This window comes from Bidens hawaiensis, unplaced genomic scaffold (assembly GCF_021521415.1).
Source record: "Bidens hawaiensis isolate Kalapana, Puna unplaced genomic scaffold, B.hawaiensis_p1.1 tig00016968_1, whole genome shotgun sequence".
Lineage (NCBI taxonomy): Eukaryota > Viridiplantae > Streptophyta > Magnoliopsida > Asterales > Asteraceae > Bidens > Bidens hawaiensis.
This window is the reverse complement of record NW_027492571.1, coordinates 278,596-306,193: the sequence shown is the minus strand read 5'-3', so window position 1 is coordinate 306,193 and position 27,598 is coordinate 278,596. Positions and strand designations below refer to the sequence as shown.

Below are 27,598 nucleotides of genomic sequence, written 5' to 3'. Positions count from 1 at the left end.
CTTTTGTCGAAGCTATTGCTCAGATGCCAAAATATGCCAAGTTTCTCAAAGAAGTGCTGACAAACAAAAGAAAGCTGGAGGAACTCTCGCATGTCACCCTAAGTAAAGAATGTTCAGCTGTCCTCCAAAGCAAGCTACCAATAAAGATGACCGATCCAGGGAGCTTTACTATCCCTTGTTTCATAGGAAATTTATCTGTTAGCAATGCCCTGGCTGACTTAGGAGCTAGTATTAATTTAATGCCTTATGCGGTTTTTGCAAAACTAGGGATAGGAGAACCAAAGCCCACCCGCATGAGCATTCAGTTAGCTGACCGATCCGTTAAATATCCTAGGGGCATTGTTGAAAACATGCTTGTCAAAATTGACAAATTTGTTTTCCCAGTAGATTTTGTGATTCTAGACATGGAGGAAGACAAAAGTGTACCTCTAATTTTATGTAGACCCTTTTTAGCCACCGCAAAGGCTGTCATTGATGTTTGCACCGGTAAACTCACTCTCAGGGTCAATGACGAGGCAATCACTTTTGACATAGGAAAATCTATGCAATATCCGCAACAACACGATGACACTTTATATTGTGTTGACATCATAGACTCCATCGTAAGTTGCTATATGCAAGATTCCTCCATTAATACTCCCATAGAAACACAATTATTAGACAAAACACTCAACAAACCCATTTTAGAAAACGAAAATCTCAACAACAATTACCAAGAAGAATCAGAAATAATATGCGAAATCAGTGAAAATAATGAAAAATCAAAACCATCAGTTGAAGAACCACCAGCCTTAGAGTTAAAAGAACTACCAAACCATCTCGAATACACCTTTCTAGAAAAAGACTCTCAACTCCCAGTAATTATTTCATCTCACCTTTCCAAAGAAGAGAAAGACGAACTTCTTAAGGTTCTCAAAAACCATAAGAAGGCTATCGCATGGAAGATCATGGATATCAAGGGCATCAGTCCCTCCTTTTGTACTCACAAAATCCTCATGGAAGAAGAATAAAAACCCGTGGTCCAACATCAAAGACGTCTCAATCCTAACATGCAAGATATGGTGAAGAAGGAAGTAATCAAACTGCTTGATGCCGGATTAATCTACCCAATCTCAGACTCACCTTGGGTAAGTCCCGTTCAGGTAGTACCCAAGAAGGGAGGAATGACGGTCGTAATGAACGAGAAGGACGAACTAATACCCATGAAAACCATCACAGGCTGGCGAGTTTGCATTGATTACCGGAAGCTTAATGATGCCACAAGAAAAGATCATTTTCCACTTCCTTTCATAGACCAAATGCTCGAACGATTATCTGGAAAAATGTTCTACTGTTTTCTTGATGGATTTTCCGGATACTTTCAGATTCCCATTTCTCCTGAAGATCAGGATAAAACTACTTTTACATGTCCATACGGAACCTTCGCCTACCGAAGAATGCCATTTGGACTATGTAATGCTCTAGCCACCTTCCAGCGTTTCATGGTGGCCATCTTTCATGAAATGATCGAAAATTCTATGGAGGTTTTCTTGGACGACTTCTCAGTCTTTGGAGACTCTTTCGATCATTGCCTGAAAAACCTAGACAAAATGTTAGCTAGGTGTGAAGAAGTAAATCTAGTGCTCAACTGGGAAAAATGCCACTTTATGGTAAAGGAAGGCATCGTTTTAGGACACAGGATTTCTCAAAACGGACTAGAAGTTGATAGGGCCAAAATAGAAACCATATCCAAACTTCCGCCGCCAACTTCAGTCAAAGCCATTAGAAGTTTTCTAGGTCACACAGGTTTCTACCGCCGCTTCATAAAAGACTTCTCAAAAATCTCAAGACCTATGACCAAACTTCTAGAAAAAGATGCACCATTCGTCTTCTCTGAGGAATGTGTTGAGTCATTCAATACACTGAAGGACAAACTTGTCAACGCACCAATCATGACCACACCCGATTGGACCCTTCCATTCGAAATCATGTGCGATGCAAGCGACTTTGGATGCTGGAGCCGTACTCGGACAACGCAAAGAAAAACACTTTCACCCAATTTACTATGCCATTAAAACTCTTAACGATGCACAAGAAAATTATACCACAACAGAAAAAGAGTTACTAGCGGTAGTATTTGCCTTTGAAAAATTTAGATCATACCTAGTTCTTTCCAAAACCATAGTTTACACCGATCATGCCACAATACGATACCTATTCAACAAACAAGATGCCAAACCTAGACTCATCCGGTGGATCCTACTACTCCAAGAATTCGATATCGAAGTTAAAGATAAGAAAGGAGCAGAAAATGTAGCCGCAGACCATCTTTCACGTTTAGAATGTCCAACCCCCGAAGAACTTCACAAGGAAATTATCAATGATAATTTCCCACATGAAGTCCTCATGCACATTCAAGACGTAATAAAGGAAAAAAGACGAAAGTCCTTGGTATGCCGACTTCCCAAATTACTTAGCTTGTATGATTCTCAGAAAAGGACTTACTCATCAACAACGAAAGAAATTCTTCTCCGATCTTAAGTTTTACTTCTGGGAAGATCCATACGTATTTAGGATAGGTGCGGATCAAGTCATTCGTAGGTGCGTAGCAGGCAAGGAGGCCTTAGACATTCTCAAACACTATCATGAAGGACCAACAGGCGGACACCAAGGTACCGCCACCACGGTCAGAAAAGTGTTTGATGCAGGATTTTTCTGGCCCACTATATACAAAGATACACAAACTTTGATCCAAGCATGCGATGCTTGTCAAAGAGCCGGGAACATCTCATCGAAAAATGAGATGGCTTAAAAGGGCATTCAAATTTGTGAAATCTTTGATGTATGGGGAATAGATTTCATGGGGCCGTTTCCTAACTCATTCGGAAACAAATACATTCTTGTAGCAGTCGATTACGTATCTAAATGGGTAGAAGCACAAGCTCTTCCCACTAACGATGCTCGAGTAGTTGTACGATTTCTGAAAAAGTTGTTTCAAGATTCGGAACACCAAAAACCCTCATCAGCGACAGAGGTACTCACTTCTGTAACACCCTGATGGACAAGGTCTTAGCACGATATGGGGTTCACCACCGCCTGGCAACACCATATCAGCCGCAGACCAGTGGACAGGTGGAAGTCTCGAATCGAGGAATTAAGAGAATTCTGGAAAGAAGTGTGGGGATGAATCGCAAAAATTAGGCAGAAAAATTAGATGACGCATTGTGGGCCCTTAGGACGGCCTACAAAACTCCCATAGGAACGACACCCTTCAAGATCGTTTACGGGAAGGCATGTCATCTACCAGTAGAATTGAAACAAAAAGCCTACTGGTCCCTTAGAGTAGTGAACTTTGATCTAACGTCCGCCGGAGCAAACCAGGAAGATCAAATTCGTGAGCTCGAGGAACTAAGAACAATGGCCTATGAAAATTCCTGGTCCTACAAAGAAAAGACTAAACGCATACACGACACTCATTTAAAAGGAAATAAAATTTAAAATCGGCGATCGTGTACTGCTATACAACGCTCGTTTACGTCTTTTCCCAGGAAAACTGAAATCCCGATGGTCAGGTCCATACGTAGTGGAAACAATTTTTGACTATGGAACCATCGAAATTTCAAATTCAAATGGCCAGAAGTTCAAAGTAAATGGACATCGATTAAAACCATATATCGACGGTCCACTCGAAGAAGTGTTGGAGGTATTAACCCTCCAAACTTCTTGATTAAGAACGTGAGGAAATAAGGTCTGGCCAAGACCTTCTCAAAACTAGGCCTTGTAAATAACTAAAAAAATATTTATTTTTAGAAAACAAAAAATCCACGGGGGCGTGCTCTCAAAAGCACGGTCCCGTGCCGAAAAATACGGGCCGGCATCTACGCTGCAAAAATCTCAGTTAGACTGGTTTGTAACTGAATTGTCAGACTAAAAACACGGGGGCGTGCTTCCATAAGCACGGTGTCGTGCTTGGTTTCCTGTTTGGTTATAAAAGGCACATTGTGTCATTGCATTCCTTGCACAAACCAAAAACCTCTGAAAATTCAGCATACCAACTGAGATGAATGAAGCAATTCCCGTTTCCCGACATCCGAGAAATGATGCCCGCCATGTTTCCAAAACCGAGCTCCTTTTGAAACTTCAAGAACTCGTGAAAGAACTCACCGAAATGAATCTCCTTGCGGAGATGCGTCTCGTACAACTCACCGAATCTGTGGAAAACATGAAAATGGAACTCCGAGACATCAACGAGCAACTCCAGTTTCAAGTTCTCGGTTTCACGTATTTTCCACCACCAGGACCATTCGGAGGAGGAGAGCCTTTCGGGGAACTCTAGGAAACTTAATTTTATGCTTTTATGTGTAATCAAGTGCATTAAGCACAATGTGTTAGGACTTCGGGCTTAACCCGACTATTTTCTTAGGAAACCCGGGCTTATCCCAAAATTGTTCTACGATCTTTATTTAATGAAAAGTAATTTTTAGATGACCAAACTTCCAAATTACAATAAACGTCATTCTAAAAATTCCGGATAGTAAATCATGTTGAAAAATTAAAATGAAAAACACTAGGACAAAAAGCACGGGGCCGTGCTTTCCTAAACACGGCGTCGTGGTCACCCTAGAATCTTCAGCATGATACGCGCTGACTCCGTACAATTCTCTGACTCAGGAACATTTATTCTTCTAGCAGCACGGGGCCGTGTTTCCTAATGCACGGTGCCGTGTTTAACTTTCCAGTCTCTATATAATGCATGTATAATTTCACTATTCCATTCACACCAAACAAAAATTACCTAAATGGAAGGAAAACGGGTTGAATGGAAGCCAGTGAAAAAATGGAAACAACATGAATCTTCCTTCCTCGAGGAACAAGTCATGCGACTCCAATGCATCGTAAGAGATCAAGTTGAAATCAATATGCAAACCGAAGCTCGAGTAGTTGAGTTGATTAACAAAGTCGACCTGCTTAGGTTCGAAAACTTCCATGTTGTGGATGGCCACCACAAGGATGTGACTTCCAAACTTAACTTTCTCAACCGAGAAATCGTCACGCTCAACAAAAAGCTTGACGAACTTTTGGAAGCCAAACGAGCACCACCACACATCCAGGACTTATTCGGAAGTTGTGGCCGTTGAAGTTTCTGCCTTTGTTTCTCGTTTAAGTTGTTTCCGTTAGAACTATGTTTTAGGACCCGAGAATTGTTGTTGTACTTTTCATTTCATCTATCTTTAATTATGTCTTTACTTTTATGTTCTTAATGAAATTTAGGATGTTTTTACCAAGTTTAAAATAACCAGAAAATAAAAACCCAGTTAAAAACAAACCAGCTTGACAAATAAACAAAACAGTACGGTCTGCACTATGCAGCACCGTACCGTGCTTCCTAAAGCACGGGCCGTGTTTTTTGTGTCAGGGCAGTTAAGAGTTTTTAACTTAATAAAATAACTTTCTATCACTTCAAACCCTATTTTTCACTACGGGTTGGTAGTATTTCATGAACTTTTTATGTGTTTTAAACAATTTACTTTTCATCATACTTGTTTGTTTATTTTTATGTTGATTTGGATATTTTATGGCCGTTGGTGCCAAAGACATTATGATAGGTTCTAACTTAGCCCAATAGGGCTAGGGATGGATGATTGCATACCCAATTTTCAGCAGTTTATGCTTGGTTGTTTGTGGTTGTTTGCAGTTTTATATTATACAGGTACAAAAACAGGAAAACGGACGAAAAACAGGGGACGCTCTGTCGAAATTTTGTTAACCCGTAGGGAAGTAACTCTCCATTTTAACCCATAATACTCAACTAGAATTTTTATATTTTCATGAATCTTATCACATTGAGGACAATGTGAGATTCAAGTGTGGGGAGGGGAATTACTTGACCAAATTGTTTGTCCAACTAATTTTAAAAATCTCTAAAACAAATATATTTTGCAGCAAACAAGTATTATTCTAAACCTAAAAAGAAAACCAAGAAATATTTTTGCAAATAACCAATCATTACATAAAAGTGAAAAAGTAAGAAGAAGTTTTGTAATATTGAGAATAAGTTTATGCAAAATATGGCGTTAATACCCAATTCCTCCATTACTGTGAGATAAACCTCATGCCATATAAATATTTTCTCGGAAGCTTTGAGTGAGTCATATGTTTCGTGTGATTTAGAACTTGTCGCAATTATTCATTTCAAGACCGCACGAAGCGTTGTATAAAGAAGAAGGTAATATTTACACAAACCCATTACCAAAATTACAAAACCCAAAAATCCGATCACCTTATCCATTTTGAACCAGTAAAATACAACACTGGTCTTTTACCGGCAGACCCTAAAGAACTGGAAATGCATTCTTTCGATTTCAATTTCCTTTGCTGCATACACTTCACAAAACCTAGGTTGCCTCCAGAACTTAGGGAGAGAATCTTTCTCTTTAGCAATGAGGTGAGGAAAAAGTGGCGCCAAAACGAACAAAGGCCACCATTATGTGGAATTTCCAAAAACGCAATGAAGAGAAAAGCAAAAAGATATGAACGATGCTTAGGTTGCGGAAACTGGTCCCACGAAGAAAGATGTAGAAAAAGTCAAACTCAGTCTCAGCATGAATATACCGAACTAATGAGGATGGGGCTATTAGGCTCAAAGCCGAACGATCCATTAGAGTTGGAAGTTATATTCATAACAGGATTGAGGAAGAATTAATCCACATCCTTGATAAAACTGGTCTTGACGATCTGACCTTAAAAGAGTCATTAGGTATATAGTATTTACAAAAAAAAAATCGAAGAAAATGAGCTAACCATTGAAGACATCTCAAGACTCTCGACAAACAGCGGAAGTTGTATTTACCATTAAACCTTGAACCACCACAAAATACCAATCCCTACTCACACTAAACCGGAACCCCTTTTTACTTTCTGATCTATGAAACCCTTCAAAAGGTGGAGATTTGAATTTGTTACAAGCTTATTTATCACATGTTGCATTTTGGCTAAGAGTGTTCACATACCTACATCCCATACATGATCAGATATAAAAAACGAGTGTGAGTGAACATTGCGAGAACGTGACGTTTTGCATAAACAGAAGCTCATAAAAATAAAAGTTCTCTCTTATTTATCACTAACATAAAGATTGGTTATTTTGTTTCATCTTCTTGGAGCTCACTTAAGAAATAGCTATAATCTAAATTTGCTGTTTTTAGAGAACATTTATAAGACGATTGCTTGAGGACAAGAAATATTCAAGTGTGGGGATGTTTGATGTACATAGAAATATACATCTTTTCAGCATCAAATAATCTCTAAAAACTGCAATTTCCATCTAATAACATAGCATAAAAGGCTATTTATCATAATAAAATGTAATTTCAGGTGAAACCTCAAACGAAGAAACAAGCAAAAAGACGAAGAAAAACAGAAGAAAACACAAGAAAACAAAGAAACACGCCCCCATGTCTCAAGAAACACGCCCCCATGCTTATGGAACAAGAAAAGACAAAATCTGAGAACAAAAGCACGGGGTCGTGGTCATCATGCACGGGGCCGTGGACGAGAATGCAGAAAAGACAAAGAAGAATTGAGCACATGTCACTAAAAAGCACGGGACCGTGCCTGCTAACCACGGGGCCGTTGCCAGCTCACACAAAAGACAAAACAAATCTGGCACATGTCATAAAAATACACGGGGCCGTGCCTCACCATCCAGATTGCCTATAAATAGTGGCTCATGTTGCATTCATCAAGTGTGCCTAGAAAAGATTTTTATTCGATTTTCTCTTATAAAAACACACACTAACACTCACCTTGAAGATCTAGTGAAGAGTTTGAAGGTTTGGAGGTCATCACCACTAATCATCATCATCAACCATCATCCCCATCATTAAGAAGAAGGATTCATCTACATTTGGTTAGATTGTTCCAAGTTTAATCATGTATTTGTTATTATCAATCATCTTAATGTTCATCATAATGCTCATTATGAGCTAAACTCCTTTTACCATCTAAAATCTATGAAGAAGCTTTGTTTTACTTGATAATTAATCAAGACATGTGATGTAGTCTAGTTAAGTACATGGTTATATTACAATTATCTTTTGATGAGAAATGTTTCACCATCTTAAATCACTAATTCAAAGTTGGTGGTTGTCAATCTCTTTGGCAATCGTTCATGATCGATTCATGTTCTTGAAAGATAGAAATACTTTGATACATTATCGAAACATGGATCCTTATATTGTACTTAGAAATGATGAGATATAAGTTATGGTGTATTTTTCTAAACCTTGGTAATCCGAAAATGGCTTTGCTTAGGATATCAAATTAGCTAAAGAAACCATATGTTAATGGAATGTGTAATAATAACCTACTTAAATCAACCAAGGGGAGGTTGTGTGATGAACTACAATCACTCGAAGTTGTTAGAATTGGTATTCGAGAAATTGAAGTCAATCCTAATCTTTCTACTTAACGAAACTACTTGCCAACTTAAATTGACATCATTGAGATGGTATGACATTAGGAAAGGGTGGACTTTAAAATGCGCATATCATCTCCTTAGTGTCAAAGATGCTCACTATGGGTTAAGGAGTTATCTATCATATATTGCTATGGTAAGTTTATCACATGTCTACATATTAATTATCAATGCTAAAATGGAGTGGATTCTTGATCTTAGATGGTAACCTACGTATAATTGAACAACTCGTTTAAAATTTCTTATCTTGGTCACCTATATATTATATATATATATATAATTATTTATATTTTATAAAAAGTTCAAAAATTAACCTCAAGATGATTAAAACCTCCGATTGAAGTAAAACAACGATTTATTATTAGAAACCTTTGTGTCCACGGATCGATACTTGGTTCTTACCAATACTATTCTACATATACGATAGGTACACTTGCCTATTTTGTGTGTGTTTAGTCTTTGTAGAAATCACTTTTATAAATTTAAAACACGATCTTGTGCAAAAGCTAAATATCCAATCTATCATATTTTATACAAGCTACACAGCACGCATCAGTCGGTTAATTTGTATATGTTTTAGTTCGTTTATTATTTAGTTTTAACTGTTTATTCTAGAACTATCGATACTTCATACGTGTATTATTGGATTTCAGGTCATAGGCGTTAAAGTACTCATTATGGACCTGTTATGACACGGAATGAAGACCCGGGATGTCCAGCACGCGAAACGATAACATTTGTTGAAGATTGGCTGTAGCAGAACCCATCGCGTACTGCGATGGGTGTGTTGAGGGTCCCATCGCGTACCGCGATGGGACTTAAATGAAAACGTTGACTTATGGTCAATCGTGGTACGCGATGGGCCATAGAAGACCCCGTCGCGTACCGCGACGGGAGTGTAGACGGGATTTTGAGTTTATATCTTTATTTTCATCAACAAACCCTAACTTTGTTTTTGACGACCAAGAGGCGATTCTAGCAGTTCCTATAGACGATTTCCACTATCCTAGCTCGTGTCAAGATCCTACATATGATTCCTATCATCCGTATCGAAGATTCAATGATGTCTAGGCTCGGCTAATCTCCTAGAGTCGCACCCGGGATGTATAGTTTGTAACTCTTTACAGTTTTTCTCATGTGATTAAGAATACTTATGTTTTGATTATTGAAGATTGATATATGATTATTGATGTTTAGTATTTCTGTGTGTTCGGTCGGTTTAGGTTTACGTTGGTCTGAACGGTCTGTTACCAGTTGCTAGATAATTAGTTATATAACTGTTTGGTTAGATTGAATACGGTAAAACGTGCAATTACCCTTCACTGAGTCACACTGGCAAGGATTATTTGATAACCAGTGCCATGTGTAAATTAATTGTTGGCGTCTAAGGTTTTTTCTGGTTGATCAGTTTTCAGTTATTCGTTGATAATCAATCTGTTAAGTTGCATGAGATACTGTTTGGTTGCTTACTTGAATTCCCGGGTGTGATTTGCTTTGTTAATTGTTTACAACTTGCTTTTTCGTTCGTTGCTTAGTTCTTTTAATTCAAACTATTTCTTGTGTGATCAGTACTAAAACCAGTTACTTCATAATTATAAATCTGTTACACGAATTGCATTGACCACATACTCCTTGTGATACGATACCCTACTTGCTCTATCTATTTAAAATAATTAGGTTTTTGATTGACTCAAATGACGGTAATCAGGTGGCCGTCATCCTCGGATATTATTAAGGTCTGGTGTCCTTTATCCTCGGATATTATTAGGGTCTGGTTCCCTTCTCTCCACACAACCATACAATCATACATTCATTTCATTACTTTTAAATCTATATACTTTCATACATACTCTTAGCATTTTCTATATCATTCATCAAACATTCACATAATACACACTTACCACTTAAGGTAAGTGAATCAACTAATCACATAGAGTATGCACACAGCCCCGAAAACATGACAAGGAAATAGGGCTAACAACTTCATTTTCTCACTCTAACACGGTCCAAATGTCACTCGTTTGTCCGGCTTCATTCCAAACATCTTGTTTATGTTCAAGTTTACATTTTTCTTACATAATAAGGCCCGATTTGCCTTATTATCAAATCCTAGGGCAAACCGACGCCAAAAACCAAACCTTCACATCTAAAACGTATCTTTTAGGGTTTCGGTTTGGTTCGTATATGGACCAACACGTGATCCTAGACGGATTTATTGTTGTTAGATGATGCTCGAACATGAAATCGCACCTTTTCCTCAGCTCAGATCTAGGTTCGAAATGATTAAAGTGTTTGTGTGTGTTTTTGAGTTTGTGGAGGAAGTTGGATGAATGAAATGAGGGTTTTAGGGTTTTAAGGAGGTTTATATACCCTTAAGCCCATGGACCTAACCATCCCTTATTCCATCTTTTATTGTCCGAGCTCACACTCTATTATTTTTATTTAACTTAACTAAATAATAACACTTCATTAAGTAAATGAAATTCTTTTATTTATTATTATTAAAAGCAATGTTGGAAAAGTCGCCAGGCGGGTACCTAGGCAGCCGACCCCCTTGGAGGGAGTACTCGGAGTCTCGGGGAGTACTCGGAGAGTACTCGGACATGATAAATATAAAGAAAATTAGATTTTGGTAATATATATATTTCAAATATCATAAGTTTACTAATATTTATAATAAAATAAATGAATATCAATATAAATAAGAGAAATACATTTTTAAACTAAATTATTCTAAAACATGTTAATCATTAATTAAAAATAATGATATTAGTTCTTTAATATTATAGAAATATGAATTATGTTGTATTTTTTAAGTCAAAATAGACCCAAGTTAACCGACTAGATGTGGCTAATGTTGACCACCTTTGACCAATTTTTAGTAACTAGGCAGAGTTAAAGAAACTCCCCTCGGCACCATACCTTGTAGCGAGTACTCGGAGAGTACTCGGCCTTGTAGACCTACTTTTACAACATTGATTAAAAGTAGGATGCTACAATAAAATAACTATGACCGTATTTTAGTTAAAATTGGTCAAGCTTACTCACTCACATATAGAGAAACGACCTTAGTCACAACACCATTGGTTATGTTGTTTACCGGCTATGAGCGGATTGATTTTGTCCATTACGGGATATTACAACTGTATCAAACAAGTCAATAAGAATTTTGAGATAAACATAAAAAATAGTATAAGAGCAAATTATTTGTGAAATATTATGAAATGTTTGATAACAAAACGTATCCTTTAACCTAAAATATATGAAACCGTTATAATTCTTTTCAACTATGCTCTAATTTTTATGCCCAAATGTAGTAAGCTTGTCTCAGACACTTTTAACACGTAATCCATAATACATTTGTTAAAAAAATCAGCCAATTGATCAAGCTATTGAAACCATTTATTTTTTCTTAGGTAATAACTTAATTGAGGTAATTAAAAACTATCAATAATATTATTTTTAGAAGCTCATAATTGGTTTAATTGAGGTCATTAATAAATATTAAGTAGTAATAAATGCATTAAATATTATATCATTTAACATTAAAAATATATTAAATTAAAGGAATAAATTAATCCAGGTAATTAAAAACTTTCAATAATATAATTTTAAGAAACTCATAACTTGTTTAATTAAGATCATTAATATATATTAAGTAGTAATAAATACATTAACTATTATATCATTTAACATAAAATTTTACTATATTAAAGGAATGGTAATTAAAAATTTTAGTTAATTATATAGAATATGTATAAATGAAAATTGATTAGTTAGCATCCCATATGAATAGCATATTTGAGGCAATGTGAAAAACATGTTTTACTTTAATATATTAGTTAGATTAAATTACTAATGTAATTCTTGTGTTAGACTCTTGGCCACATAAAGGAGAAAAAAATGTGAGTTATTTTATTTCTTTGGGCAACGTGAAGGACAAATTATAATCAGCTTTTTTTTCTTTGATCTTTTTTGATTATTTTGTTTTGGACGGGGTTGTGATCAAGAAAAGGTACCAATTAAAACTCGATAAAGCCATCGATTAGGTTTTGGTTAAAAACTTTTGCATTCGTTGGGTTAAAAGCAATGCTGTAAAAGTAGATTTACATAGTCGAGTACTTGCTATAATGTATGGCGTCGAGACGAGTATTTTTAACTCCGCCTAGTTACTAAAAATTAAATGTGGTCAACTTCAACCAGAATTACATCTATTCGTACAACTTGGATCGATTTTGACTTAAAAATTGAAATATAATTCTTATATCTATAATATTAAAGAAAGAATATCATTTTTTTTAAATACTGATTTGCAATTTATAGAATAACTTAGTATTTAAATATGTATTTCTTTTCTTTATATTAATATTCACCTATTTTGTTATAAATATTAGTAAACTTATGATATCTGACATATATAAAATATCCAAAAATTGTTATTCTTTATGATTACCATGTCCAAATACTCTACGAGTACTCCGCAAATACTCCGAGTACACCCAACTCTTCAGTTGGCCGCCTAGAGTCCGTCTAGCGAATTTTACAGCCTTAGTTAAAAGTTGGTGTTGGTTTTCGGAGTTCGGGTTTTGACTATTATTTATCAACCATGAGCAGGAATCGTGTTTTGTGAAGAACAACTATTTTGAGTCAATTTGTCAGCAGGAGATCAGTTAGAGGTAATTGTTTACAGTTTATGAGTTATCTATTATTGTTAGGTTTGTGAAGTGTAAGGCCCATGTCCCAGTGCCCAACATTGGCGTTGGATTTACTTATAAACACAGTTTGAAATATTAGAGTTAATTAAAACTTCCGCGGAATACTTAAAACATCTAACATTCATACATAAAAACTCAAACATGTCTTTAAAGTTCAAACACCATAAAACATATAACTTCAAATCCTCATATGCCAGCTGCTTTATTCCTCAACCATGTGTGCTCCTCAAGCCAGTGTCTCATCCTATTAGCATATGTGGATACTAAAAGTCAGCTACGCTGAGTGAGTTCTAGTTAATCAGGCAACATACAATTCATTCCCATACTTACATATACATACGTATCCGAACATATTACATACTTAACATATTTATCTTTCTTTCATGCATTCATCCATACATCATTCTTTATTTCATACTTTCTTGCTTTAACGTAGGTAGTACATTCAAAACTATCCTTACATTATAAAAGCATCGTGCGCTACTTGCCTCGGATATTATTAGGGTTTGGTGCCCATCATCCTCGGATACTATTAGGGTCCGATGCCCTTCATCCTTGGATACTATTAGGGTCCGGTGCCCTTCATCCTCGGATATTATTAGGGTCTGATGCCCTTCTTCCCATACAAATCATGCATTCAATTCAGTACTTTTATATTTATATATATGCTTTCATACCTACTCTTAACATTTTCTATATTATGCATAAATCATTCATATATTATTCATAACACGTTCGCATAACTTACCACTTAAGGTAAGTGTATTAACTACACATCGAGTATGCACACAGCCCCGAAAACATAACAAGGAAATGGGGCTAGAAACTCACTTGCGTCCTGTTCCTTTATGAGTTTATGGTCACAACTCTTCTAAGTTGGGCACGACTAACTGTGTAGCAATTAATAAGCATCACTTAACTATTCCTAATTATATCATATTTCTAGGTTAATAAGACACCTCGCTAACGGGGATCCGAGTGCAGCGCCCCTGGCAGAGGGGTCTAGGGGCGGCAGCCCCTAGCATATTCCAAGGGGCAGAGCCTCTAGCTGGGGTTAAGCTAAAGTTCAATCCCCCGTATATGTTTCCATTAGATATACATTGTGTATGTCAAGCAACATATGCGTTGTATATGTACACTTGTACATATATGCCCATAATTATACGATGGGCACATAGGTCAGCTCATCTTTAACGCGTTTTTAGGGTTTTTCAGCTATTCCGACATCGCCAGCCGTCGTTAACCACCACGTTTGGCCAGATTTTGATTGTTTATGATCCACGTAGCTTTAGGTGATCCAGATCAGCTAAGGTGACCCTTAAGCTTGTTTTTTTTTATTAAACACCCGATAAAAGATAGATCTAGATACAAGCGGCTCATTCGGCATCTCGGGGTTGCGGTGTCGGGTTCTATAATATTGGGCCAGCTGTGATAAATTATTTCTAACCTTTGGTTGCTCTTGGATCGTTAATTAGAATGGTGTAAAGAGTGTTTGGCTTAAGTATGTGTTTTTGATGGTGTAGCCTAAGGTGTAGAATGATGGAGATGGAAAGGATTTAGGGTTTAAGGAGTATTTATACTTTCTTAAGCCCTTGGACCTTAAGCACGTCTTCATCTTAAGTCCATGATTTATTCCATCTATTTTAGCCTAACATCCTTTTATCATTATTATTATTATATTATTTTTTTTCTACTAACTCAAATTAATTCTTCCAACGTAAATAATATTTTAATATTATTTATAGAAATTTCAAGATGTTACATGAAGGCTTAGAGATCTTGGGTCCGGTTTTGGCCCATGCTAGGTTTCTTGGGGCCAAGCTGAAAACCTAAGTTGTTCCCTATATATATATATACCATTGTCATGTAATTGTTATCTCTTTGTATGAGCTTTTAATAAAATAACTTAGTTGCAACCCGTGGATGTAGGTCCTCCACTGAGGCCGAATCACGTTATAAATTCTTATATCGTTTATTATTTTCGATACCATTGTTTATATCATTTGTGTACAAACTCGCTTCTACAACGCTGCTTTGTTCCTAACGCCAATTTCTTTCGTATGAATGTTTTCTAGATAATCAATTTCACCTTTTACCTTTTGCATGCTATTTAAAAATTTTAATGTATAGTTTTTGAATTCATACCTACAACCATATCTTAATATACTCTGAACATGAACCTTGACGTTTCTAGAATTCTAGAATTACATCTGGATATGAGTACTCAAAACACTCTAGAAGGACTTGAATATTTAAACACAAAAGCAAAGATGTTAAAGAAAAGCCATAAAACTAGTATTTGGCTAAGATCAGATGAAAGAAACAAATTGTGAGATTTAGTTTTACTTTTCCAGGGTTTTAATCAAAACGACGTAGTTTTGAAGGGTTTTGCGTGTAAGCTTAAAGCGTGATAGTAAGGCTGGCAATTTATACACGATACATGAATACATGACACGTACCTACACTAGTTTAACAGGTAACAGGTAAGGCCTTAATAGGTTTTGTGTACTAAACAGGTGGATCTCTTATCGTGTTTTATCGTGTATACCAGGTAGTAACAGGTTCGTGTTCTTGTTTGAGATACAGATACACGATAAGTTTTCGTGTTGTGTACAAGTATACACATTTCGTGTTTGTGTCTTATCTTGTTCGTGTCTTATCGTGTACGGGTATACACGATATGCCAGCCCTACGTGACAACACATATTCACTTTTCCCGTGAGTAAAAGACGTTTTAGGATTTAGCTTTATGTTCCTTCATTTTCACTATGCATGATTTGTAGCCATGATTTGTAGCCTTATGATGTCCATATTTGACTTTCACGTGAAAAAAAATCTAAGACGTTTTCAATTGTATCAAACTCTGTAACAAAACACATCATGGTTGCGGGCAGTGTAGCGACGCGAATTAGGTAACAAAACGCGTCGTATCGGTTAAGTTCGTAATGGTAACGACAATAAACCAAAAATTTAAACTCAAATAATAGTATTGGCGCTCGTATAACTTATGATATAAAAAAACATATTAAAACAACTTGTAGTAAGTTGGTTAAACCCGCAAGGTGCGGTTGCGAGTCAAAGCAAATTCGCTCGTGGTATTAAGTTATGGCACCAAAACTAAAGCAAAAAAAGAAAGTTCATCAATGCCAAATACAAATAAAATTAACATATTTAAAAAGAAAACAAAACACACACATTTATGCAGCTAACCTAACGCAAATTAGGCAGGTATCATATTACGGCACCGAAACTAAACCAAAAACTAAATTCGTTAACGCCCAAATACAAAAAATTAACATATTTTTTTAGAAAACATCAAAATCCGTGGCAAACCAAAAAAAATCAAAACCCGCACATTGCAACGACGAACCAACACGAATTCAGTCAATATCGATTTTGGTTGCCATTGCTTAGTTTTAAAGGTAGGATCAAAGGGTGTGGTTAAGGTTTAGTGGTCAGTTCCAAGGATTGAAATAAAAGAACTATTTCCCACTTACTCACTTCTCTATTATAGTTAGATCTTTTTGTTCAGTATATGATTAAGGGTTCGCCTTCATTAAAAAAATAATGTTATTATTTTAATGAGGCAAGAAGTTAACTATAGTGTTAGTCCTCAATGTCTCACACAGCAAGGATCCCCATTGTGGGAAATTGGCCTCGATAAGCAGGTGAGCGAGGAGTGGTAGTTGTCGAATATGGGCAAGGAGGATATGCATATGGCTAGTTCGGTGTGGGACATTGAGGACGTTGTAATCGAGGTTAGGTGTAGGGAGGGATGAAGGGAGCATAATGTAGCGGAAGAGTACTATTATGAATGGAAAGACGGATACTGTGGGCTTTGATACCAAGAAAGTTGTCGAAGCGTGCATCTATGTATAATACATGTAACCCTAAACTATGTAGGTAAAAGATTGCAACAATAAATGATAATATTAGGTAAACAATCTGCTGTTAATGCATATCCTCTATTAGTCACGACAATCTTGGATCATGGCCCATAGTTTAATAAAAAAAAGTGTGAAATCTAGGTTAATATACTTAACAAGAGTCGTGCCAAACCAATTTTAACTCGATTGAAGTTAATTGATCGATTTCGGCTAGTTTAATTTAAAACAAATATTTGATATTTAAGTTAATACAAGATTTATACCCCGCGCGTTGCAACGTGCGGGTTTGTTTTTGTTTTTATAACCGATATACATTAGAGAAATGACAAAAGATATATATACTCTAATTAATATTGAAGTGAAATTATAATTTATGTCGGAGAGATGTTATAAATATACTCTAGATATAATATTGAACTGAAATAATAATCACTTCACTTAAATGAGTAGGGGCAACAAGTGATATACAAATTAAAGTTCACTTAAATGTTTATATCAATTGAAAGAAATGTGGGTTTAATAATACATTATCCAAATTTCACCATTTGATAAAATATAGTAAATTTAGTGTCCATTTGATGAATAATAGATTTCGTATGAGAAGCAAAAACATGTATTTTGATATATATAATATGGACCATCACAATATCTTTATCATTTGAATGAAAAGAAAGTCAATAAATATTGTTGGTGAAGTGGTTAGGTACGATGAATAGCTATAGTTAACTCACGAGTTCAACACACACAACTGCCCTTCTGTTCACCACCACACACAATCTTGTTTTGGCTATCCGCTATAGGGCGCGGATGGTGGGTTTTTTGGGGCGTGGTGGGCGGCAAACACCACAGAGGGGCGCCGTTGAAGGCTGGGCGGCGAGGGTGGGTTCGTTTGAACGGCCGGCGTGGTTGAAGCCCCACTCTCACACACACACATACATACATATGCATATATATATATATATATGGGCGTCTTTGGGCATTGAACCATAGTGGGGCGCCTTTGGTTGGGGCTTCGATGCCCCCCGGTGCTTACGTGGCGCTGATATGTCACGGTGGAGGGGCTTTGAAGCCCCTCACCATAGAGGATAGCCTTATAGCTTTGTTTTTTTTATTTATTTATTAAGGAAAGCTAAAGTTTTATTAAAAACTATTGCACGGGTTTATATTATGATTTGTTTCAACTACCAAAAAAAACTTTTTCATGATTTTTAATATACATTCACCACGTTATTTTTAATCGTGCCAATACAAAACTTTAAAGTTATTATTCCGGTAGTCCATTATGGTCTCATACTCTCATGATCCATATTATGTGTTATTATTATTATTATTATTATTATTATTATTATTACTGCTACTACTGTTATTGTTGAACCTTACAAATGACTGATGGCTCAAACATCAATTGTTTTCCACTATGATAAAAAATAAATTATTACTTTTAAGTTGCTGAAGACTCTCATCAATTGTTACAGATCAGTTAATTAACTTATGATTCTTTTTGTATCAATTGTTTAATTTAGTTCATCAGAATTTGTTAATGTTATTTTCACCTCTAGCTCATCAACACTTTCACACTCGTATAAAATGAAGAGAGTCTCTTCTTCATTAACATTTTTTCACGATACTCACTTGATTACAATACCTTATGTACTAAGAAATTATATGAGACTTTTGGTTATAAGCTAATTTCCGCTGCATTGCTTTTATGATGCTAGTTGATTCATAATTCAAATATAAATTGAATAATGTGCTTCTAATCTACTCAATGAATTATTAGATTAGTTTGTATTCAAACTAGATCCCAACAACTATATAGAGTAAAAGTGGCATGTCGCATCTAGGCTCCATTTAGCGAACACCAACTTAGAGAGAGAGAGATGCATTTTTGATTATTTTATTGTTTTTTTATCTTTAAAATATGTTTGTTTTTTAGATTTTATTTATACGATAACGAACATAAACGATATTGACCGAATTCGACTATGTCGGCTTGCCTTTGTGACGCTCGGAATTGGTTAGTGTAGCAAGAATAAACCGAAACTATTATTTTCAAAATTTATAAAACTAGATTTTCATCCCGGCGCGTTTTGCCGGGGCAGTTGGCAAAACCCGACAGTTGATACCCGGCGTTGGTAAAACCCGAACATTACGACGATGAGTCGACACGAATTCGGTCAGTACCGGCTGCGTTCATAACAATTTAGACACCATTGGTAAAATTTGAGGGTTAAAACCCAAAATATTAATTCGTCAAATTAACATATAAAAACATTAACATATAAAAAAACAAAAATTAAAGACGATATTTAGTTGGTTGGCAAACCCAGGCGGTGGTAAAACCAAAGCATTGTCGGTCCCGAGCATTGATGCGGTAACTTGACACGAATTTGGTCGGGTTTGATTACGTACCTTACGGTAACGGAATTAAAAAACGAAAAAAGTAAAAAACTTGAGGTGGACCAACGGCCAATTTGGGGAGGGGGGTCGGTCGGTAGCGTTGTCGGTCATGGGCTTTAAATAAAGTCGCGAGTTTGCGCGAACTCGACTGGTTTCTTTCAAATTTGTTATGGTACCAGAACTAAAAATAATTGAAGTTTGATCAGTTTCCATTACGTTTATTGTGGTAACCAAACTAAAAAAAATACAAAATTCGCCGACTAATCCGGTGCCGCCAAGTGGCCCAATAAACCACTTGCGGCACCAAACTTGTAAATTATATATAGTTATAATTATTTTACTTTATGTTATTTATTTATCTATCTATCATTTTCATATTAATATATGTTTTAAAATAGGTATATTGGTTTAATAATTCCAACTATCATCTTTTGGTCGTTATCGGTCCTAACTAACAAATTACGGTCTCATCTTCTAACATAATTGTTCCCAATTGTTCGCGACTAACGGAATCCAAACGTTATTAGTTACATGTAGCCAGGAAAACGTTTTTGACCCGGAAAAGTCACATTTTTTTGCCGGAAAACTCAACATAAACACCACCGCCGCCGCCACCAACTGATTCGCCACCAACCAACCAACCACCACCACTTGAGCACCACTAACCAATTCCGAGATTGTTCTAGGGTTCCAACGATGTCACTAATTAGGGCTTTTACTATAAAAAGTTCCTAAAGGTCTGATCCTATGCTACAAAAATGTCTGGGACGAAAATATTGAGTTTTCCAGGAAAATAAAAATGTGAGTTTCCGGGCAAAAACGTTTTTCCAGCGACCTGCAACTAACGACGTTAGAATTTTGTTAGTCGCGGAACGTTGAGAACAAATATGATAAAAGGCGAGATTGTTATCAGCAAATTCATTAGTTGAGACCAAGAGTGACCAAAAGATGATAGGTAAGATTAATTAAAACCAATACACCTCTAAAATAAATGAACTTTATTAACTTGCGCTACGCCAGAGGTCTAGCATAATAAAGAAAAGTTACCACACAACATTAAAAAGTAAAAACCACACCTATCATGCCAAGCTAAAGAACTAAAATTAGCTTAATTATTTACCCAAGTAAAAGAGTTGGCTTTGATATCTCCTAAGATTATTATCATGTTTAAATAGTGTAACCATTAACACATTTCTTAAACTGCCAACCTATATGAGACCAAATCACCAATTGTCATGTTTATATTGCACACCATAATGTCACTGAGTTCCAAACCTTCATAGCAAGTTTAAACGAAATTAAAAGATGATCCACCGATTCAAGGGCCTCACAACAAGAATAACAATCCGTAGATAAAATTGCAACATTTCTTTTTAGCAGTTCCACCTTGATCAGGATTCTATCAAAACCCGCCCTTCAAGCAAAGAAGTTTAATTTTTTTGAACCCATTTCACCCATTCAAATAACAAATTATCGGTGGGAAATAAGGCTAATTCAACCATCCGTTTAACTAAGCCGACTGAGAAAGAACCCATGGAGTCACTAGACATGTACAGTTTAAATTAGCCTTGTATATTAATTCATTAACACAGTTTAACTTATAACTTAAAAAGAAAATTGGATTTTAATAATCCAAATTATCACTTATTTATTCACTCATTAAAGGCCCAACATTGATTATTGGGCTGATAGTGTGCATAGGTTAGTTGTGGTTTTGTTTTTGGCTAAAACTTAAATATCGAATTTTGAGTTTTTGAAAATCATTCGGTTTTGATTCTTACGTATTTTGGTTTTGGTTCAGTTTCGGTCTTTTCAGTTTTCCTATCTAGGCTTGAAAATTTTGAATGAAAAGAACTGTTTGTCCGAATTCGGGCCTAATTTTTTTGTTAGTTAACAAGTAATTGAGTGTTATACATTTAGCTAAATTATTCGGACTAAAGTATTCATGAAACTATTATAAATTTGTCAAACTTAAATTCAAAAAAAAAATCTATACTTTTAGTTTGGTTTTTTAGGTTTTAGTTACACGCAAAACCAAAATCGAGCCAAAAGTTCAATTTTTATGAAAACATATACCAACCCATCATTTTTCTTTTCGGCTTGGTTTTTTCTGATCGGGTTTTCCCGAGTTGGGGCCATCGCCTAACGAGCTCGTACAACATTTGGCCAAGTTATAGATGAAGAATGTTACTGGTTACCCAAAAGTAGGGTTGTAAATGAACCAAACGTCCGAAAAGCCATTCGTGAATCGTTTGGCGGAAAGCTTGTTTACTTTCGTCCACTTAAGAAATGAACGAACATGAACAAAAAAATTTTTTCTGTAAGTTTAACGAACGAACACGAAAAAAGGTCGCGTTCATTCAATTGTGTTCGTTTAGGTTCGTTCGTTAACGCTCGTTAATGTATGTTACATTCGTTCATATGCATACATATGTCCAATTATTATAATTTTATAATATTAATATTTTTTTTATCTATTTATCTTTTATTATTTCGGTACATTTATGTTTATGATTATTAGACTATGTTAGAACTTTTTGTGCATTACGTACTTCTTGATTTTTAGGTAAATTTATGTTACTTTAGTGATTATTTATTATTTATTATTCTCAGATTAATATATATTTATTTATGTTTATTTGTGTCATTTAGTGCCCGTTACTTTCCGATTTGAGTCCATTCACAAAGTTAACAAACGGACTTGAACAAACACAAACCAACTCAATTCCTTAACGAACAAACATGAACTCGAAGTTTCGTTCGGTAAACACGTTTAATTTGAAAACAAATTCCCAAAATAACCAATTTCGACCAACATTTTCCAATTTTATCCATGGTTTTGGAAAAAAAAACACCCAAAACAGCCAGTTTTTCACGGAAAAATCCAACGAAATTTCAACATCTTCCGACAGATGTCGTTAACCTGTAAAATCACGCCACACGTGTCAACCTTAGATCCGACGTTACTCGTTAAACCAACGTCGGACATAAATACTTATTATTACCTCAGCTACCTCACGAATCCGCCGGAACCCTTCATAATCAGTCGCATCTACCCAAAATATCAATATGTGTCAACATCTCCTACTTAATGATGGTAAAAAACAAACCATTAACTAACAAAACAAATCTTAGGTTACATTCGTCCGTTCACAAAATTAACAAACTGATACGGACAAACACAAACCAGAACCAGCTTAATTCCTTAACGAACAAACACGAACACGTTTCTAACGTAACTCGTTGAACCACCACCAGACACAACTGTTTATTATTACATCACCCACCTCACGAATCCATCAATAACCTTCATAATCAGTCACATCCTCTCAAAAATTTCAATCCGTGTCAACATCTAATAAGCAAGGGCGGAGCTACTGTGGTTGCACGGGGTCGGGCGTCCCCTGTGAGAAAATTTTTTTTAGTGTTATATATTGGTTAAAACCTTGACCGACCCTTGTGAAATTTTGACACCGACCCCTGTGAAACTATTGAGAATGTAAGATGAAAGAAAAGATTGAACTTGGATGCCGGAGATTTCTGATGATGGTGTAGGTTAAGAGAAAGAAGAAGACCACTAAAGATGGGAAATATATGTATTTGACCTATAAAAAAGTATGGATAGTCTAGTGTAAAAGTAATTATTTACTTGTTTTATTAACTAAATAGACACCCATGCATATTGATTCATAACAAACTTTTCCATTTTTCTTTGTGAGTTTAATTTATTAGCATATGCTTTTTAATCTTTAGTTTAATATATATATATATATATATATATATATATATATATATATATATATATATATAACGTATGCCCTGCTGGCGGTGCACGCATATAATGTATATATGTGTGAACTCTCGGGTGGGCAAAATTAAAATTGCACTAATTTTGACGTTATTTTACTAATCTCGTGAAAATAACGTTAAAAGTGGGGGAAGGTTAATCAGGCATCATGTGGTGGCGTTGATAGCCGAAAGACAAGGGCACATGCACCAATCAGCCGGTGTCCCGATGATTGAGTGCTATGTGCCTTATGTCCAAGGCTTGATGCAAAACTACTATCGAGCCGGGGGTCTCATCGGAAGCAGCCTCTCTATCCCTATGGGGTAGAGGTAAGGTTGTCTACATCTTACCCTCCTCAGACCCTACCATAGCATTGCTATTGGTGGGATATACTGAGTACGATGATGATGATGATGATGATGATGATGATGATATATATAACGTGTTTTTTTTCTATAAAACAAAACGCTAGATGATAGATAAGTATGTGACCAGCCATGAATCGAATATCTTATTGAACATCAATGGCGGTAAAAATTTTAACATAATGAGAAAGGAATTTAGGCCATAAAATTTAAGAAAATAAAGGAAAAAAGATAGTCGCATTTGTCTAATATTTAGCCATAGACATCTAACTCTAATATTATTTGGGGGATGAAGTACGTGAGATCTAATTTACGTAATTAGATAGGTGATGAGAATTTACACGATAGTTGTATTGTTTAATAGAGAAAAACTTATTTATAAATGCCAAACTAAATGATTTTATGGTTAGAGATTTCAAAAAAAAAAATTCGTAGACAACTTTATATACATATTGTATTTTAGTTATGCGTTTTCAATGGCGTTTCACGTACTTTTTTTTTCTTGGTTATATGATTATTGTTTTCTTTGATAACCGAACCCGATTTAACTCGAGCGGAATGACCGAATCGGACTGGAAAAATTTTTATATACCGATTTAACCTGACCCGAACGACCGAACCGGACCGAAAATTTTTTTGAATACCAATAGTTGACTGAGTTCCGACACAAAAAATTCTGACCCCTGTGAGAAAAGTTTCTAGATCTGCCACTGCTAATAAGCCATACTAATCTGTTTAATTTCATCATCTCCTACTTAATGACGGTGAACTAACTTACATTACAACTCCGTCCTTTAGTGTCAGGTTACATTCGTCTGTGTCGACTATGCCCGTTTAAGTCCATTCACAAAATTAACAAACGGACATAAACAAACACAGACCAAACCAGAACCAGCTTAATTCCTTAACAAACAAACACAAACACGTTTCATTTCATAATAATAATCCATCTTCAACAATACATTTCCTGCAACAACTCTCTTATCTCTCCATGGATACCAACATAATAATAATCTTGATCTTCTTCATCTTCACATTAACATCTTCATCAAACTTCACTTTATATGGCTCATCACACATTAACCAAACCACCATAACTCTCACTCAACCCCTCACAAACTGCACTTCAAACACTGGCAGAATCTTCCACAAAACCCCAATTCAGTTCCAAGAATTCGACTCGTTCGCAACCCGGTTCACCTTCTTAATCACCCCCCCCCCACCCCCCAATTGCCTCTCAGGTGAAGGCATTACATTCTTGATCACACCCCACATTAATTCTTTACCTTCATCATCACCCGGGTCCATCGGGTTACCAATTACCCGATCACCCGGGTCAAACCCAAACCCGTTCTTGGCCGTCGAATTTGATTCGAGTTTGGATCAGTCGTTTAACGATATAAACGATAACCATGTCGGGGTGGACGCGGGTTCACTCGTGTCGGTTGCTTCGGTGGATTTGAATACCGTTGGGGTTGTTTTAAAGAGCGGGAAACCGATAAGTTTGTGGATAGAATATAATAATTCGAATAAAGTTATCGGGGTTTGGGTCGGGTATGAAAAAGTCAAATCGGGTGGCGGGCCCGTTCTGACGGCACCCGTAGATCTTGGGGCCCACCGGTTTTTTTATGTTGGGTTTACCGGTTCGAACGGGAAAGGGTCGGCGTCGGTTTATTCGGTTACAAGTTGGGAGTTTAAGACTTTCGGGTCGGGTCCCGGGTTGGGTTACCCGGGTGTCGATGTCGAGGAAATCGGGTCGGAAAACTGCTTGATTTGTTTTCCGGAGATTTTGGGTAACGATCGTCCGGGTCGGGTCGGGCCCGGGTCGGAAACCGAAGCGGGTTTGGTGAAAAATCGAAAAACGGGTCGAACCGGGCTCAAATTAGCTATCTGGCTATTAGCTGTTAATTTGATTTTGGTTGTTTTGACAGTGTGTTGTGTAGTGTTGTATGTGTGTTTTTACAAAAAAAGTCAAAGTCAAGGTCAAAGTCAAGGTCAAGGTCAAACCCGGACGTGTAAGTTTGAACTTACGAACACGTTACCTAGGCGAATGAAACTGTCGGAAATTCGATCGGCGACGAAAGGGTTTAACCGGAACATGGTAATCGGGGACGGGGTGTCGTCGGTTGTGTACAAAACCGATCGAAATATGGCGGTGAAGAGGTTCAAAACCGCGTTGTTTGGTAGTCAAGTCGCTACGGAGTTTGTAACGACGGTGGGTTCGTTACAACACAAGAATTTAATGAAGATTCGGGGGTGGTGTTGCGAGCGGAGCGAGCTGATAATCGTTTGCGATTACATGCCAAACGGATCACTCGATAAAGCGGTTCATGGTTTAAGCTTCGAGACGAGATTAAACGTTTTGATTGGTGTTTCGTCGGCTTTGGTTTACTTACACGAAGAATGTGACCGGTTGATTATTCATAGGAATGTTAAAAGTAGTAATGTAATGTTGGATTCGGATTTTACCGCGAAATTGGGAGATTTCGAAATGGGGGAGTTTTACGTGCGTGGCGATTTGACACGTGACGTGACAATGCCCGCACGAGCGATGGGGTATTTGGCACCCGAATATGTGTATTCTCGGGTTCCCACAATAAAAACCGACGTTTATAGCTTTGGGGTTGTGGTTTTAGAAGTGGCTTCGGGTCGGCCTGCGGTGGATGATAATGGGGTGGTGGTTACCGACTGGGTGTGGGATTTATGGGAAGAGAAAAATTTAGTGGATGCTGGTGACGGGAATTTGTTCGGTAAGTTTGATCGGGTCGAAATGGAGTTGATGTTAATGGTGGGGTTGGTATGTGTTCATCCGAATTATCGAATGAGGCCGACAATGAAGGAGGTTTTGCGGATGTTGAAAGGCGAGATGGTTCCGGATTTGCCGGATGTGAAGCCGACGGTGATGATTCAGTCGGTTTCGTCGGAGCGGTTGGCGGAAGTGGTGGTGAAGTGTGGTGGTGATGAGGTTGGGACATCATGGGGCACCCCAACTTCTCATTTTGACTAGATGTTTTGTACTCAGTTTGTTCATCATATGTAATAGTCAAACATAGAAACTAGAAGTGATTGATTTTATCTTCTGTTTTGTGCTGTGTGTGTTAATTGTTTCTTAATCTGATCTGCAGGTTAGTTTGACTTTAGTTTGATCTTTTACCGACCACGCGTTTTTCATAAATACGATACCCTACTTACAAAACTACACGAGGTTATTAAGAAACGTTTTGCATGACTCGACGACGTTAACAAGCGACATAGGTTCAAATCTTTAAATCAAATGTGCAACTTCAAATAGTTTATGAGAAACTGTGGTTTTCGTTGTGGTTTGACCAAATTTGTAGTTTTTGTTCAAAAGTTTTGTTTTCACTTGTAATTAAATCCAAACCTACTAACCCCATTAACTCTAGTCGTTAAACCCATCAGTGTGCCCCTCACATGAGGGGCAATTTTGTCGTCAATTGGTTGTTTAATCATATAGCCCGCTTGTCTACCAAATGTGTCATAGTCGAAGTTAGAGGTGTAAAATCGGTTAACCATTAACCGGTTAATATGCTAACCGTTTTTTTTTTTTTTTGCGGGAATTAACCGGTTAGGCCGGTTTTTCGGGTAGGGTAGTAACCGGTTTTGACCGGTTAGACCGGACCGGTTAATAACCGGAAAAAACCCGATTTTTAGTAAAATAATAATTAAAAAATCGGTAGACCAGCTTGATTAAACGATTAATAACCGGTTTTGAAATCAATAATATAAACCGGTTACTAACCGGCGATTAGGATCAGTTAGTAACCGGTTATGAAATCGAGTACAAACAGGTTAGAAATCAGTTTCTGGGTGCTCCTCTAGTCGAAGCCACCATAGATTAATCGTAATCCCCGTTTGTTCATGTAGGGTTTGTGGAAGATGAATGAAGAACAACGAAGATGAAAACGGGAATTGGGAATTAGGGCTCGGATTTATCATTTGGGAAGAAAAAGAACAAAATTACCCTTCAC

The 27,598-nt window shown here is 36.6% G+C and overlaps 1 pseudogene; it reads left to right on the top strand.

Annotated features, from left to right (window-relative positions):
* The first annotated feature begins 24,600 nt into the window (after positions 1 to 24,600).
* Positions 24,601 to 26,711, top strand: LOC143552650 (L-type lectin-domain containing receptor kinase S.6 pseudogene; annotated as a pseudogene).
* Positions 26,712 to 27,598: the final 887 nt, after the last annotated feature.